Source organism: Trichosurus vulpecula, chromosome 6, assembly GCF_011100635.1.
Source record: "Trichosurus vulpecula isolate mTriVul1 chromosome 6, mTriVul1.pri, whole genome shotgun sequence".
Taxonomy (NCBI): domain Eukaryota; kingdom Metazoa; phylum Chordata; class Mammalia; order Diprotodontia; family Phalangeridae; genus Trichosurus; species Trichosurus vulpecula.
The window spans coordinates 209,975,563-209,982,506 of record NC_050578.1 but is presented as its reverse complement, the minus strand read 5'-3'; positions in this window follow the sequence as shown (position 1 = coordinate 209,982,506).

Below are 6,944 nucleotides of genomic sequence, written 5' to 3'. Positions count from 1 at the left end.
TTTCCAAAGTACAGAGAAGCCTCATTTCCAACACTGAGATCAAAGCAGAGACCAAGGACATTGGAGAGGCAGAGGCACATACATTCTGATATAAGTATTTCACTGGCGGTTTAGAAGTTATCAATAAATCCTGTAGTTCACTTAAGGTCACTTTGGCTTTGTCTCTGTTCCTTCAAATCTCAGATATGACTGACAGAAAGCTCTATAATATTCTACCTGTGTGACTTTGGACCAATCCCTTACCCTCTCTGGGCCTAGGCTTCCTCATCTAGAAAATGAGAGAGTTGGTCTAGGTGACTTTCCAGTTCCAAAACTACGATCTTTTGATAATTGGAGATAGCCCAAAGTGGAACGGGATATCTCCAGTGGTAATGTGTCTACCAAGTTGCTATTAATGGAGGGTGCCATTTCTACTGCAGTTGATCCCCACCCAAATGCTCACTACCAGCTACTCTCCAGGGCTTTGCATTCTGTTCCTTTTGAATAAAGTATACTCTTCCAGAGCCATATTACAGTGTTGAGTCGCAATTCCAGAAAGTGTCTATGGGACAGCTTTACCTCTTTGAATGAGCGTCTCCAGGTTGCCATATTTGTTACATATTTTGTGGGCTCCATATACCAGAGATGTGAAAGCAGAGGCTTAGATGACCATTTGTCTGTGGTATTGTTAAGGTGATTCTCTGTCAGGCACACATTGATCCAGTTGGCTGTTTAAATCCCTTCCAGCTTTATGATTCATTGATTCTGGTGTTTATGAATTGGAATCAGATCCATTTGCAGAAGAAGACTCCAACAGTATGTACAAAATGAATGGGGTTGGGGGGGGGGACAGGAAGACCTGCTAGGAACCTGATGCAGCAATCTGCATGGGAGGGCATTGGAGCCTACCATCGTGCTGCTATATTAAGATGACTTCGCCACTGTTCCCAAAGGCTTCCCACAGATACCCAAAATGTAGGGGCAGAGGGTTTTCCTGCAAAGACACCTTCCTCATCTCTGCCTCATGTGTAGACCACTTTAGAAGTCAGTTCTGATCTTTTGAGACAATGTTGTTGTTTATTCAACAGGATACCTTGGAGATCTGGTGTCTGTGGCCCCACCGCTCTGGTGATTTGACATCCGCCTGACTATGCTGGGACAGCTGGTGCATTAGTCACTGGGGAGCTGGAAGGCTTTGGACTGAATCATCAGCTCCATTGCCTTGGAGGGCTAATAGTAGCCTTCTCCCATCCAGAAGTATCAAGAGAAGCCACCCTCTACCACTATTGTCCACTTATTTATTTGAGAAATGGAAAGGTCACCTTCCTATTTATCTCTGCACTAGGAAAACAAGATGGAGAATTAGTCTGGACTTTGGCAGCAAGCTTAAAATGAGTCATTACTGTGACACAGCAGCCAAAAAAATTATTAGATTAGATTATTATAGGGGCAGCTAGGTGGCGCAGTGAGTAGAGCACTGGCCCTGGAGTCAGGAGTACCTGAGTTCAAATTCTGCTTCAGACACTTGACAAATTTACTAGCTGTGTGACCTTGGGCAAGTCACTTAACCCCAATTACCCTGCCTTCCCCCACTCTGCAAAAAAATAAAAAATTTAAAAAAGATTAGATGATTATCTAATTATATATTATCTAAAATTATTAGATATTAGATTGCCTTAAGAAGCATAGCATCCAGAACAGGGAAGGCCTACTCTCCTCTACCTTGGTCAAGAATACTGCATCCTGTTCTAGATCCTATATTGTAAGGGGAATGGTGCAATCAAAATAGTGAGGGCTCCAGAGGGCATGTCACAGGAGATTCTGTTGAAGAAACTGGGGTTATTTAGCCTGAAGAAGAGATTTGGAGTGGGGAAGTGAAAGAATGAAACAAAATGAAAGAATGAAATGTATTTGAAAGTCTGTCATGGGAAAGGCAGGTTAGAAAAGGTTGTGAGAAAAATATTTATAGCAACTCTTTTTGTGGTGGCTAAGAATTGGAAATCAAGGTGCTGCCCATCAACTGGAGAATGGCTGAACAAGTTGTGGTATATGATTGTGATGGAATTGGATTGTGCTATAGGATGTAACAAGCAGGATAGTTTCAGAAAAACTTGAAAAGACTCACATGAACTAATGCAAAGTGAAATGAACAGAACCAGGAGAACATTATACACAGGAATAGCAATATTGTAATGACGATAAATTGTGAAAAACTTAGCTATCCTCAGCAAAACAATGATCTAAGACAATCCCAAAGGACTCATGATGAAACAAACTATCTGCCTCCAGAGAAAGAACTGATATTGTCTGAATACAGATTGGAACGTACTATTTTTCTTTCTTTCTTCCTTCCCTTCCTCCTTCCCTCTCTCTCTCCCACCTCCCTCCCTTCCTTCCTTCCTTCCTTCCTTCCTTTATCTTCCTATACAAATGAATAATATGGAAATGTTTTGCATGGTTGCATATGTACAACCTGTATCAGATTGCTTACTGTCTCAGGGAGGGGGGAAGGGAAAAATGAGAATTTGGAACTCAAAACTTTTTAAAAATGTTACAAATTGTTTTAACATGTAATTAGGGGAGAAATAAAATTATATAATATAAAAAAAAGGTCAGGATGAAATGAGATAACACATGTAAAGTACTTTGCAGACCTTATACATAAATGTTATTATTATTACTTTTTAAAATTTTTATTATTACTTCACTTCAGAGGGCAGAATTCATCAAGAAACAAGTCTACGATCATTTACTAAGCATCTACTATGTGCCAGGAACTGTCCTAAGGGGTGGGGATACAAAGGCAGGCAAAAGACAGACCCTGGTCTCAAGAAGTTCAGCTAATGACTAGGAGCAATGAGCAGCAGTTATAGGCAGGGAGATTATGGCTTTTTATAAAGGAAAGCATTCTAGCTTCTTTTCCTGATTGCCCTTAATGTTGGTGCCTTCTCTCTACTATTACAGGTATCTCCAATTTAGTCTGTATATATTTTGTTTGTGTTGAGTTGTTCATGTGTTTTCTCTTTCATTAGAATGTGAGCTGCTTGAGGGCAAGGACTGCCTTTTGACTTTCTTTGTATTCTTATTGCTTAGCACAGTGTCTGACACTTAGTAAGAGACTGTTGACTCAACTGACTGATAAGAGTCTGGGCTGTCCCAAAGTAGAATAGATTGCCTTGGAAATCGCATTGCCGGTCCCTGCAGGGCTTTGAGCAGAGGCTGGTGGGTGTTTTGTCAAGGATGTTGAGAGAGAGTTCCTACTCAGGAAAGAGGTCAGACCAGCTCCTCAGTGCATAGCACGTGCCTGACACATAGTAAGTGTTTACTAAGTGCTTATTGACTGATTACTTTTGAGATCCCTTCCAGCTCTAAGATTCTGTGGAATAGCAACTTTGGCATGCTGTGCTGATGGAACGGAACCTTATTCAACTTCAGTCCTGGGCTCAAAGGCAAGTCTTTGAATGTTTTGGTTTTGGTGGAGAAACTTCCCTTTAGTAAGCTAGCATAATACACCCCACCAAAGCCAATTGCCTGGTCCTTTACATGTTAGAGAAAAGGGGTAGTTGCCACAGCGAGATCTTTTTGCATGAGCTACCAGATGGATAGATAATAGCTGGGGTCTGACTAGCCCTGTGTGGAAGAATAGCATCATGACACAGCAAACCAGGTCACATCTGGGAAGTATTTATTTATTGAATCCATGGTGCACCAAGTTATGGGTCAGTATGCTTTGAAGTATCCTGAGATGTGAATATATAGATTACACTCACAGGACTTCCTCTACAGCATATCTGTTTCTCTGTTTTATGTCTGACTGGGTATTGATAATCAGAGAGGCACAGAATACATTTATACCTATAGTTGGATCTATAAAAAATAGTGTTTGATCTTAATATAACAGATATTACCCTGGCCCCTACTACGTGAAGGTTAGGTTTCATTTCCCCCTTTCCCCCAGGGTTCTAAGGTATTCTAAAGAGGGGGGTATTGTGGAGTGCCTAGTCCCTTGGCCATTGGTTCCAACCTCCCCCTCAATTTTAGGGGTCCCCTGTGCCACTATTCCATTTAACCACTTAACAGTCAGATTAGCTTTTATGAAGGAATATTTATTTCAAAAACATAGCAAGAACAAATAGAAAAACACTCCTCCCAACACATGGGGACATAAACTGCTTCCTCTTACACCCTCGAAGAAGTAGGGGGATTAGGTTCAAGCTTAGTTCAGTTCTTGCACAACAAAGTCCCACCAAGTTCCAATTCCAGTGTGCCCCCTCCCAGCCTTGGACTTAAGTCCTAGGCACTCTGGCTTCTCAGGGCTTCCTTGCTGGGCATGATGCAATAGATGGCCTGGAATCTTGTCCCCAAGGTCACCATGGCTCGAATCTGGGTCCAGTAGGAATTCAGTCCCATATACCTATAACCAAAAAGACCAGAACAAAACCTCAAGTCAATTTTGTGGGATCTTAGGGCCAAAAAGAAAGGAGGAGAAGGGAGAGGAAGGTCACCCCATTCAGTTCATAGTGCCTATATTGGAGATGGACAAGACTTTCTGGTTCTTTTAAAACTACAGCCCACTCCAGCTACCCAACCAATTGAAAGAGGTGATTTCCCACCCAGCTGTGAGGGGAGGGGAGCAAAGAATGTCTTCTTCTAGAAGCTAGTTCTTGGCCTCTGCTATGTGGGTGGTAGGAGGGGGTTAGGAAGAGAAGAGAAGATATATAAATAAATATAATAATATATACAGGATGAATACAAAGGAGTTAGGGATCGAGGGCACTATCATCTGGGGAATTCACAAAAGGCTATATGTGGAAAATGGTCCATGAGAAAAAAAAAAGAAAATGGTCCTTGATTTGAGTTCAATACCTGGGTCACAGTCTTCCTCTTCACCCCAAGCCCTTCCCTTCTTCTTGATGATTTGCCCAAAGTCACATCCCTAGGCAGTGGCCGATTTGGGTGACAGAACTCAGGTCTCCTGACTTCCTGTATAGATAAGTAACAGTCAGGATTCAAACCAGGACTCCAAAGTCCAACTATAGTAGCCTTCCACCATGCTATGGATGAGACAGAAGAGAGCAGGATGGAACAGGGAATGGTGAATAGCCCAGATTGGAAGGAAATTAGAGACCTGGACAGAGATCATAGTGGTAGAAGTAGTAGTAATAGTAGCACTGGTGGTGGTAGTAGGAGAATTAGTAGTAGTAATGGTGGTAGTAGTAGTGGTAGTGGTTGTAGTAGTGGTGGTGGTGGTAGTAGTAGGAGACAACGACATCACACAGCATTCAGAAAGAAAGGGGAGTGAAAAGCAGGGGGAAGCTCAGACTAGGTCTAGGAAAATATTTGTGGTTATATCAGTTATATTGAGGGGGCAGGCTGAAACTGGTAAAACAAACAAGTTAGGATAAATCCAGGTTTTGCCCATCAGAGCAAGGTAGTGGGTTGAAGCCAGGATGTTTCGAACCAAAGGGTACACGAAAGAAGTTGAGGAGTTATAGTCTCTATTCTAGGGCCCCATTCAGCTCCATCAGTCTATTTTCTATAACACAAGATTCCTTCTATCTCTGACAGTGTACGTCCTATATTCTAAGGCTCTTTCCAGCTCTGATATTCTCAGCTTTATGCTTTTATCTTTTTTCTAAAAAATACCCACACATCTATTTATTTATTTATTATCATTCTTTTCTTTCCAAATTTTGAGTTCCAAATTCTCTCCCTTCCTCCCTTCCCCTACCACACTCACTGAGAAGGAAATGACATAATATCAGTTATACATCTGAAATCATGTAAAACATACTTCCATATTTATGCTTTATTTTCTAGGGGTTACTGTGACATTTTTAGAATCCAACATTTCAGCTCTCCTATTGTGGGATTCTGAAACTCTTCCATAAAGCCCCCCACCCAGATTCCTTTGACAAAGTGATCCTCCCCTCTTCTGAACTAGAGAAAACTAAAGAAGAGATTTAGAAGGGACATAATAACTCCCTTCTAACACCTGAAGGGTTGTCATGTGGAAGAAGGATTGCATTTATTCAGCTTGGCCCCACTGGACAGAACAAAGAACAAACGGGTAGAAGTTGACAACAGGCAGCTTTTGATCTACATAATGGAGGACCACCTAATCATTAGAGCTAGTCAGTTATGGTTTAGGCTTCTGGAAAAGACCTCATATCAAGCAGAGATTAAATGACCACCAGTCTTAGAATGTCAGAAAGGAAATTCTTGCTTCAGTGTGAATTGGTCTAAGATATGCTATGAAACAGAATCAGCTTTTCCATACTGACATTTTGTGATTCTACTAATGATAGTTACAGATCATTAGTGTCTCTGCAAAACTTTTTGTTCTTCAGTTGTGTCCAACACTTCATGATCCCATTTGGTTTTGGGGGGTTTTTTGGGCAAAGATATTGGAGTCGTTTCTCATTTCCTTTTCCAGCTCATTTTATAGATGATGAAATGGAGGCAAAAGGATCACGTGACTTGCCCAGGGTCACACAGCTAATAAGTGTCTGAGGCCAAATTTGAATCCAGGAAGAGGTCTTCTTGAGATTCTCCAGGCCCTGTGCTCCATCCACTAGGCCACCTAGCTGCCCTCATCTGTAAATCTGCCCCTCTGCTTTTTAAGCAAAGAAACCTATTTATCCAAGTCAATAGCAAAAACAAACAAACATAAATCAGGGAAAGCATACTTAGGGGAATTTATAGCTGATAAAATGGTGGGAAGGAGCTCTCTCAGTTGGAGTGAGGTAACCCAGCTCAGCCAAGACAGCCCCAGACCTCGCCCAAGGGGAAAGGGAAATTCCCCAAAGTATCCTTTTAAGGAAAGAGAGTTCCCTAGTTCCTCCAGGCCTTGTAGGACCTAAGTGGAAGTTGATGTGTGTGGGGGTTTTATGTTTTTGTTTTTTAGGAAGAAAATGGAATGATGATTATATCTGGTCACATGCTTGGTACTTACTTAACATGTT